The following is an 11,727-nucleotide window of genomic DNA, read 5'->3' as shown; positions in this document are numbered from 1 at the left end:
TTTCGAAACCGAGGACTAATTTTCATCTTCTTCTGTCACTTGCTTGTTAACCGTCACATTAGAATTAACAGTGCTAATTTGAGAGCTCAGAGGGGTGTAATTCAACAACCCTAAAGTTTAGGGGGGTTCTTTTTCCTAAAATTAACCCTATGCTATATATGCAGCCGTAGAGTGAGCTTGTAAGAGGCATCAGATGACCATCAAATATCTCAATCATATGCTTGAGTTCCCTTAGTACTATCAAAGTGCTCTCAGTTCTAAAAGAAAGATCAGAGATCATTATTGTATTCTACATGAAGGAGGAGAAGATCCAACAGATTGAAAGCAGTGCTGAGCCAATAAAAAGGTACGCATAATATAAACACACAAAAAATGGATTTAGATCAAGTATGTAATGAAATAGTAAGTAGAATTGGAAATAGAAATATACAAATTGTAGTCCATAATAAAAAAATGTTCTATATTCAAAATAATGAACCAGGATGGATGTTTGTGGAATGCCATAGTTACCTATGATCAACTTAGATTATCTGGTAATATAAGTTACTCTTCTACCGTGCAAGATGATCCCGTAGACTTTCAAGCTTTACAAAATCAACTAGCTATATATGATCACATCTGTGTTACAAAATCCAAAACCAAGTCAAACAATTACTTGTGATCCTACTAGCTATTTACAATCAAATCACAATGAACTTGTCTCTTTGCTTACGAAGACGCAAAGGATGAGTTGAACCAAAAGCTTGTGCTCATGCTAGAGGAATTAAACAAAGACGACACTGAAGATAGTGAAGAAATGGCGAAAGAAGCTCGAAAGAAGCTCAGGAGAACGGCCAGGCAGACTAGCGGTCGACCGCGAGTTAGCGGCGGTCGACCGCGAACATGCACAAAGGCTAGGCAGGAGCTGGATCTGAAGACGGTCAACCGCGACGGTCAACCGTGCCAACCTTGTAATATTTTCTACTCTCGGGTTTTGGTTCGGTCGACCGTCGCGTTCGACCGCAATTAAAATTATATTGATCAATATGTTCTTGCAAGAGATAGATATGAATAAGAACAATAAGAATATGCACAAATAAAATATGAGTCAAACAAAACACAAACACACGATATGTTTACGAGGTTCGGTCACCACGACCTACGTCCCCGCTCCTCACCTCGAGGAGATATCCACTATCACAATCCGGTTTGGAAGCCGGAACTTCTACACACTCGGTTTACAAGTTCACCGAAAACTCTCACACAACAAACACTATGCAATCATACTTTACACACTAAGTGTAGGAACCTACCCCGTGTCCTCCTCCTCAAGTGCTCGGTTACAACCTCTCCCTAGGTTCGTCAACCGACGCCACTCCTATTGGATTCGACCCCGTCTCTCGCCTCACACTTCTCTCGGTGTATAAGTGTATTACAAGTGATTCTCACAAATAAAAATTAAATACAATGGTTTGTTCTCAAATAACAAGTGAGAACACAATGAATCTCACACTCACTAAATCACACCCCCACAACCCACACTATATGGTATGAAAATATTAAGCTCAATAAGTGTGTGTGATAACAGTGAATGAAACTCAATAAATATAGCTAAATGAAATGAAAATGAAATAACAAGCTATATAAGAGTTTAGAAGACTTCTCAAACAAGAAGAACAATAGATGATGATCCCAATAGGATTTGAAGGCCACTTCTTGTTGTAGAAAAACTTCTCTTGAAAACAGATTGATGAAATCAACTTTAAACAGCTCTTAAACACACTTAAGATTTTGTTAAACACAAAACTTGGATTTCTGAAAGAGAGCAGCAATGGTGTATTTATACCAACTCAAGTATCAGCCAAAAAACCCAGTTAAAAAGACTAAAAAGCCCCAGAGAACCGTTGTAAAAATAGCCGTTGGAAGTTAATACTGACATGTTCGGGGGTCGACCGGTGCGGTTGACCGCGAAGCTCAAAAACACGGGGTATGAGAAATAAAGCTGGCGATCGACCAGTGGTGCGACCGCGAAAGTCCTCTGGATGTTTCACGGTCGACCGCACGAGTCGACCGCGAGCCAAAGAAGACATGCCAAGGAAAAATACATTGGTGGTCGATCGCGCCGGTTCGACGCGGAATCTGATCACTATGTTCAATATGACAGCGTTCTCCGTTTTTCTCGGCTATTTTAAACAAATTTATTCAAAAAATAATGAAATCAAGTTCCAAAAATAGGCTGAAACTTTGAGGAAAGTTTTCTAAATGATGAAATAAAACATGTTTTGAAAGGAATTTTTAGAAAATCAATTTTCGTTTGCTGGAAAAGCTCCCTGTTTTTGAAAAGTGTTAGAAAAACCTGTTTTGCGGATACATGATAAATTAACATCAGGCTTGTAAATATGTATATATATATATTATGCATGTATTATATGTATATAATAAAGTATGAAAGAGCTGTAAATGTGAGATAAAAGATATTGTAACAACGTTTGATGAACATCATTTATATGATAGAAAACGTCAAAAAATCGTGTTAAGTGTACATATATTGAGCTTAGATCTAATCATACAATATATGTAAGTAAACTAAACTTATACCTAGGTAAATCCACACATATAAACTTGAATCTTTAACGCTTGATTGACGTGTGTTGAAATACATGTAAAGAGAAACATAAACACAAAACTAGAGAATATATTAGCTATAAATTGTTTGATAAATCATCATCAAAACTATAGGGTCAACAATCTCCCCACTTTTGATGATGACAAACAATTTATACATGAATATGAATTATAAACTGATAAACCACATATAAGCCAAACATGAAAAAATCATACATGAATAATCACATAAACCATATATGAATATGAATAAATATATAAACCATATGTGGATTTTTCTCCCCCTTTGACAACATCAAAAAGGGAAAAATAAAAATAGGAGCAACGCTCCCCCTGCATATAAGCACAGATAAAAAACCAAGTGTATGCCAAAATTATCTAAGGTGGAAATTTATTGAAGCACATGACGGAGACTTGGAGGCTATTCAACAAGCGTTGGAAAATCCCACTTTGAATTCTAAAGAAGTCTCATCTCCATGTACAATTCCACTAGGTGATAACCCTAGTGAGGTATGCGAGCTTGATAACGATGATATTATTACTTTTAATGAACTTTCTCTTGAGTTTGAAAATTTACACAATTGCTATATTGATGTAAAGAGTAAGTATGTAAATATGAAATCCATTCATCTAACTCTAGCCACTAAGTTTAATTTTATTGCAAATAAAAATATAATTCTTAAAGAATGCAATGAAAACATGAAAATTAAAAATGCTAGTTTGCTTCATGAAAAACGTGATGCTATGTTAGAAGTAGATAAGTTGAAATCTATGATGAGTAATCTTGTTTATCCTACTTCTAGTAGCAATGATTATATACACAATGATGAGTTGAATCAAATGAGAAAACGAATATCCACCTTAGATTCAACACTAAACACTTGTATTGCTAATAATAAAAAGTTTATGAACTTATGTGCAAAGTTGAATGTTAATTCTTCTAAGAAACCTATTCACTATGCACATATGTATGATAAAATTTACAAATGTTCTATTTGCGGTCTTAAATGCCATTTAGCTCAATTTTGTCATAATGCACCAAAAATTAAAAAGCCTATTCAAGATTGTGCATCCCATCAAGCTTCTTCATCACATACACCCTAGAGGGGGGTGATTAGGGTCTTATGCTAATTTAATCCGATTATATGCCAATTAAAATTAATTAATGAGTTATCCTAGCAAGTATGAAATACAACAAGATATATGAGCTAGGATAAGCAATATGAACTAAGGGATATATCTTAGTAAAGAGATATGCTATGAGATATATACAAGGATATACAAATCACACAAGGGTAAGCAAACTAGACTAGATAGTGGGTTGAATAAACAATGAGCAATACACAATGGCGATATAAGATATGAGCATAAAAATAAGTGCGCCAAGCAATCACAAACAAACGATATGATCACGGAGTTCGGTCTAACCACTTGACCTACGTCTCCGCTCCTCACCTCGAGGAGATCTCCACTATCACAACAACCGGGTTTTCTACGTTTACCCGAACAACGTTTACACCACACAATACAGTTTTTCTAGTTTACCGAAAACTCTACAACTAACACACTCTTGTAATCCCACTCTACACCCTCTCAAGTGTTGAACTAGACGTGTCTCCCTCAAGTGCTCGGTTACAACCTCTCCCTAAGTTCGTCAACCGACGCCACTCCTCTTGGGACGATCCCCGACTCTCGCCACACACTTCTCTCGGTGTACAAGTATATTATAAAAGTGAATCTCGTAATAAGCACAAATACAAAGTGTTTGTTCTCTATAATGGATGAGAACAAATTATAAGCTCACTCTCTAAGTTACACAATCCCACAACCCAATTATACTATGAATGTAAATACAATAAGCTCAATGGTTGTGTATGTGTAAACAAAGAGAAAATAAAATCAACTAAACTCAATATGAACATTAGCTTAATAAAATGATAATCAAACAATATGAAATATAAAGCTAGATTGAGTTTAGAAAACTTCTCAATAGATGACAAGAGATGGAGGGAGAATAGTTGATTGCTCAAACTCCAATAGATGATCTCCTCAAGCTCTTGTGGAATTGAATTCTCAAACTCAAACACCCAATTGCTTAAAAGCTTCTAAACAAACATTAAACAAACTTAAACCCTTGTTTAAAACTCTTTAAACTTGTTTAAAACATTTCTTAAGTGCCCTTAGAAGTATGAGGGCATGGAGTATATATAGGCTCATGAAACAAGCCCAAAACCCAAGAAAACCAAGCAAAAAAGACAAAATAACGGATATATCGAAATCTGGAAAATATAGCCGTTATGCTACAGTAACTTCCAGAGAGATTGGCGGTCGACCGCGGGTACTGTAGCACTGCATATTAATTTTGTAAAATCAGTTAAAAATAATAAAACAGCTCCAAAAATTATGAAATATTGTGGAAAGGTTCTAGACATGTAGAATGACATGTTAGATAAATAATTTCAGAAAAAGCATTTCCCAGTTGAGAGAAATAAATGTTTGAATACAGATATACAGTTTCTAAAAATCTGCTGACATACATGATTTTGTAAAATCAATTGAGCACAGTAAATCAACTCCAAAAATAGTAAAATTTTGAGGGAAGTTTCTAAACATGTAGATAAACGTGTAAAAGAAATAATTTCTTGAATAACACTTCCCATTTATGAAAACTTATATGTTTTGTAAAACATGCACGAACAAAAACATGATTTTGTAAATTCCATTAAACATAACAAATCAATTCCAAACTTGATAAAACTTTGCGAAATGTTTATAAGCATGAAAACAAACATGTTAGAAAAATAATTTCTCAAATTGAATTTCTATTTGTGAAAACTCATGTATTTTGCAAGTGTGTCCAAAGCATGAAAACTCAAAACCATGCATGTATATATATAATTATATATATACATAGAAACCAAATACGTGTGTGTATATGATATTGAGCTTAGAGTATCTAACACACATAATATAAAATCTAAACTAGATTACCCAAGCCGATCTTGATCTTCAATAAGCTTGACTTGGTACACATATGGATGAAGCTTGAACTTGATCTTTAACTTGAATTACAAGGCTTTAACCCGACGTTCCGCCAACCTCCTTTGGATATGATCGTTGAAGCTCTATTTCATCCATCCTCCAAGATATTATTTATCTACAATAAATAACAAAATATAAGCACTAGACAAATATTATTAGATGTAAATTGTTTATTAAATCATCATCAAAACAAGAAGGCCAACATCTGGGTCTCGGGAATCAATTCGGTCGACTGCCGCGGTCGACCGCGCCATGACTGTAAACATTTATGGTCTCAGGAATTGGTTCGGTCGACCGTGCCGGTCGCCCGCGCCATGACTGTAAACATTTATGGTCTCAGGAATTGGTTCGGTCGACCGTGGTAGTCGACCGCGATACCTGCGCGGTCGAACGTCGCGGTCGATCGTAGGCTGTTTGGGCTGGGCTTTGGGTTTTCAACCCGGTTCATTTTGGAGCTAATATATAACTCTAATCTTGATTAGTTAGGGGTGAAGCAAGGACGTTTTTTAGCAGTCTTTTGGAGAGGATTGCTGCATCCAATTGTGGAAGATTTGTGAGAGATCTAGAGTTTTGTTTTAGGGTTTGATCTGTGAGATTTGTAACTCTATTTGTATTCTCTTGATTTCTAATAGTAAGAACTTTTAGGGTTTGATCTGTGAGATTTGTAACTCTATTTGTATTCTCTTGATTTCTAATAGTAAGAACTCCTCCCTCCTTACCCCGTGGATGTAGGCAACTTATCGAACCACGTAAATAGTTTGTTCTTACTATGATTGTGATTTGCTTATTGGTTGTGATTTATCTCAAGTTATTGTTCGTGTCGCCTCGAAGCTTCCACCGCAAACAACAATTGGTATCAGAGCTATAGGTTAGGCTTGGAGCTTGTTCGAAGGATTCGGTGAAGGATTCCTATTTGAAGGTTTAGGTCAACAACATGGAAGAACCAAACACATCAGGTTCGTCTCTTACGAAGGCGATACAGAGTCTGAGCATCAATAACACGAAGATTGATGTTCCGAAGTTCAACAGAAAGATTAATTTTGGATTGTGGAGGTGTCAAGTGATGGACGCCTTGGATGCACAGAATTTGGAGGAGACTCTTGAGTTATAAGAGAAACTCGCTGATATGGAGGACAAGGTTTGAAAGAAGATGAATAGTAAGGCTTGTGGAGTAATTAGGTCATGCTTGACGCCGGATCTTATTTATGACGTGATGAACGAGACGTCAGCGAAAAGAATGTAGGAAATGCTCAATGATAAGTATCTTACGAAGAGCATTGAGAATAGGCTTCACTTGAAGAAGAGGTTTTACCAGTTCAAGATGAAGAGGGAAGTTTCCATCAGGGATGATGTCAACAATTTCACAAAGCTACTTTCAGATATGGTCAATGTAGATATCATGGTTGAGGATGAAGACAAGGCAATGTTACTTTTGTGTTCGTTGCCCGAGGATGATTATGGTAGGTTCATTCTCACTATAATCAATGGAAGAACTACAGTTAGCTATAAGGAGGTGACCTCAGTTTTGGTGAATTACGAGTTGAGGAAGAGTGATGGTGAACCCTCCGAGAATACATCGGGAGATGCATTAGCTGTTCGAGGCCGAGATCCAAATCGCCGCCAGTTCAACCACTCAAAGTCAAAGAATAGGAGTGCCTATAAGAGTGTTGGTAGAAATTAATATCTGTATTGTAAAGAAGAAGGACATTGGAAGATTGACTACCCAAAGTGGAAAGAAAAAGCCGGGAAGAACAAAGGGAAAGCTGCACAAGCTTCAGAAGTGAATGTTGCAAAAGCTATTGATGAGCATTCAGATTCAGATTCTTCGGGCTACTCGTATCCTGCACTACCGTCGATTTGCTATGCTGATTCCACGGAGTGGATGATGGATTCAGGAGCTACATATCACATATATCTTAGGAGGGATTGGTTCTCCAGTTTGAGGAGCTGAAAAGAGGGGATGTCGTACTTATGGGTAATGACCACGTATGCCCTATTGGTGGTATTGGTTCAGTCCAGATTAGGATGCATGACAGAGTGATTAGGGAGTTGAAGGGAGTGAGGTTCGTGCCACAGTTGACGAAGAACATCATTTCTCTTGGGACTTTGGAGGTAGCTGGATATAGATTGATCTTAGAGGATGCTACAGTGAAGGTCATGAAGGGTTCTATGATGGTGATGCGAGGTGTCAGAGAAAACAACCTATACTACTTAAAGGGTAAGATGGTTACAGGGGGTCTGACAGCTTCTATCACTATAGAGGAGGATACTATCACTTTATGACACATGAGACTTGGACACACAGGTGATAAGTCCCTACAGTCATTAGAAAAATATAGACGATTGAAAGGTGCTAAGACCTACAAGATGGAGCTGTGTGAGCATTGTGTATTTGGAAAGAAGACTAGAGTGAAGTTTGGCACCGCTATTCACAATACCCGAGATACATTGGATTACATTCACACAGATGTTTGAGGTCCTTCCAAGAACACATCTATTGTGGGGCCAATTATTTTATCACTTTTATTGATGATTATTCCAAGAGGAATTGGGTATACCCTATGAAGCATAAATATCAGGTCCTGGTTATTTTTGTGGAGTGGAAAAAGAAAGTGGAGCTACAGACAAGTAGAAAGGTGAAGACTCTACATTCAGATAATGGTGGAGAGTACAAGAGTAATCCATTTCTGTAGTTTTACTGGGATCACGGCATTAGAAGACACTTCACAGTTCGAGAGACACCGCAACAGAACGGGGTGGTTGAGAGATTAAACCGTACCTTACTGGAGAAGGTGCGATGTATGATAACGTAGAGTGGATTGCCTAGATCTTTTTGGGCCGAGGTGTTGGTTTATGCAATCCATCTCGTGAATAGGTTACCGTACACTGCGATAGATGGGAAGACTCCTTTGGAGCGTTGGTTTGATTCAGTGGCTAGTGACTATGAGTCGCTTCGGATATTTGGGTGTCCAGCTTATTATCATGTCAGTGATGATAAATTAAATCCGAGGGCAAGGAAAGCAGTCTTTGTGGGATTTAGAGATGGAGTTAAAGGCTTCAAGTTATGGGATCTACAAGATAAGAAGATAGTTATTAGCAGAGATGTCACATTCGATGAGGCGTACATGATGAGACCTCGAGTCCCTCAGCAAGTGGAGGGAGACCAGACAGTTGAGATATCACAGCATGTGGAGGTTATGTGACTCCACCCACTCCAGAGAGCATTGTATCCATCGAGGCTCTTACAGAGGTGACACTGGGAGGAGATAGGATGACACCCGGGCAGATTGAGGATACAGTGGAATGTGAGACTCAAGAATAAGGTCATGTTTAGGGGTCCATGGCAGCAGATAGACCGAGGAGGGTAATTCGTCGGCCATCTAGGTATAATGATATCATGGTCGCATATGCATTATCAGTGGATGTCATTGATGATATGGTTCCATCCATATTCAGGGAGGCAGAGTCTAGCCCCGATTCGATCAGGTAGAGGGAAGCTATGGAGGAGGAGATGCAGTCTCTTCAGAAGAACGACACTTTGACACTTACACATCTACCTAAGGGTAAGAGAGCTATAGGTTGCAAGTGGGTATATGCGAAGAAGGAGGGATCTTTTATTGGGGACATTCGGTTCAAAGCCAGATTGGTTTCCAAGGGATATGCACAGCTTGAGGGCATTGATCACAACAAGGTATTTTTACCCGTTGTGAAGCATTCATCGATTCGGATTTTATTAGCGTTGGTGGCACAGTTGGATTTAGATTTGGTTTAGATGGATGTAAAGACAGGACAATCTTTCTATACGGAGATTTAGATGAGGAGATCTACATGACACAACCCTTGGGGTCCAAAGCTACAGGAAAAGAAGAATTGGTTTGCAAGCTGAAGAAGTCTCTTTATGGTTTGAAGCAATCGCTGAGACAGTGGTATAAGAGATTCGATAGCTTCATGATTAGCCATGGGTACACGAGGAGCCCATAAAACCCATGTGTTTACATGCACAGGCTACAGGATGGTGATTACATATATTTGCTTTTATATATTAACGATATGCTTATTGCTTCCAGGAATTCTTCGGCTATTCAAAAGTTGAAAGAGGAGCTGTCATCCAAATTTGAAATGAAGGATCTTGGAGAGGCAAAAAAGATATTGGGTATGAAGATCGAGAGAGACAGGGTGAAGGGGAGTTTGAAGCTTACACAGAAGAGCTATTTGCAGAAGATGTTGGAGAAATTCAGCTTTGATGGTAATGCAAAAACAGTTAGCACTCCATTGGCTCCCCACTTTAAGCTTTCAGCGTTGATATCGCCTGTTTCAGTTAAGGACAGAGATTACATATCAAATGTCTCATATGCCAGTATAGTAGGTAGCTTGATGTACGCGATGCTGTGTACGAGGCCAGATTTGTCACAGGCCGTGAGCATGGTATCAAGATACTTGCACGACCCCGAGAAGGGTCATTGGGAGGCCGTGAAGTGGATTCTATGGTATGTTCGAGACACCGTGGATGTTGGTTTGGTATTCCAGAAGGATGAGGAGAATGTGCAAGATTGTATTGGTTACGTGGATTCAGATTATGCTGGAGATCTTGACAAGTGTCGATCCACTTCAGGTTATGCTTTTATATTGGCAGGTGCACCTGTATATTGGCGATGTACACTTCAGTCCATAGTGGCTCTCTCTACTATAGAGGTGAAGTATATGGAGGTGACTGAAGCTGTTAAGGAGGCGTTGTGATTGCGTGGATTATTGGAGGATTTGGGGATCGCACAGGAGACCATTCGAGTATATTGTGATAGCATGTCAGCTATCTATTTTAAGAAGAACCAGGTTTATCATGCCCGCACGAAGCACATCGATGTCAGATTCCACTTTGTTTATGATGTTTTGGATGAAGGAGACGTCATATTGGAGAAGGTCCACACGAACAACAACCCTGCAGATATGTTGACCAAAGTTATTTCAGGAGTGAAATTTGGTCATTGTTTGAAGCTTTTGAACATTCTTCAGTGTTGAGGCCTTTGGAGGCAATTTGGATGAACTACGTTCGGCTTGATTCCTTGGGCAAGAGGATAAGTAGGCAGTCTTCTAGATGTAGCCGGTTTGATTTCGATGGGGGAGATCGTGTTTCAGCTCTAGTTTGGATCCCGGACTTGTTGTGGATTGAGTCCATTATCGTGGGGTGTTTCCACGACACGTCCTGGACACAACAAGTGAGCCTTTTGGATGATTTGGTGTCGGCTCAGTTTTGGTAGAAACATTCGCTGAGGTGGAGAATTGAAGAAATGACGAAAGAAGCTCAAAAGAAGCTAAGGAGAACGGTTAGGCAGACTAGCGATCGACCGCGAGTCAGCGACGGTCGACCGCGAACATGCACAAAGGCTAAGCGGTTAGGCAGACTAGCGATCGACCGCGAGTCAGCGACGGTCGACCGCGAACATGCACAAAGGCTAAGCAGGAGCTGGATCAGAAGACGATCGACCGTCGCGGTCGACCGACAGAGACCTTATGGGATTCTGGGTCTCGGGAATCAATTCGGTCGACCGCCGTAGTCGACTGCGCAATGACTGTAAACATTTATATTCTCGGGAATTGGTTCGGTCGACCGTGGCAGTCGACCACGATACTTGCGCGGTCGACCGTCGCGGTCGACCGTAGGCTGTTTAGGCTGGGCTTTGGGTTTTTAACCCGGTTCGTTTTGGAGCTGATATATAACTCTAATTCTGATTAGTTAGGGTGAAGTAAGGACGTTTTTGAGCAATCTTTTGGAGATGATTGCTGCATCCAATTGTGGGAGATTTGTGAGAGATCTAGAGTTTTGTTTTAGGGTTTGATCTGTGAGATTTGTAACTCTATTTGTATTCTCTTGATTTCTAATAGTAAGAACTCCCCCCTCCTTACCCCGTGGACGTAGGCAACTTGCCGAACCACATAAATAGTTTGTTCTTGCTGTGATTGTAATTTGCTTATTGGTTGTGATTTATCTCGAGTTATTGTTCGTGTCGCCTCAAAGCTTCCGCCGCGCACAACAGATAGTAACCTCTTGATGGAAAAAATGAAAGAAATAAATCAAAACTTACA

General features: G+C 39.3%; 1 protein-coding gene across 1 annotated transcript in view; it reads left to right on the top strand.

The window, feature by feature from the left end:
- The window catches only part of LOC109851246, a 12,894-nt gene continuing 1,373 nt past the window's right edge, over nt 207-11,727 (top strand). The window contains exon 1 of the mRNA XM_020421287.1: nt 207-346. The gene's annotated coding sequence lies outside the window, so the exon portion shown is untranslated. The remainder of the gene's footprint in view (nt 347-11,727) is intronic.

This window comes from Asparagus officinalis, chromosome 8 (assembly GCF_001876935.1).
Source record: "Asparagus officinalis chromosome 8, Aspof.V1, whole genome shotgun sequence".
NCBI lineage: Eukaryota > Viridiplantae > Streptophyta > Magnoliopsida > Asparagales > Asparagaceae > Asparagus > Asparagus officinalis.
This window is presented reverse-complemented; position numbering and strand designations above follow the sequence as displayed.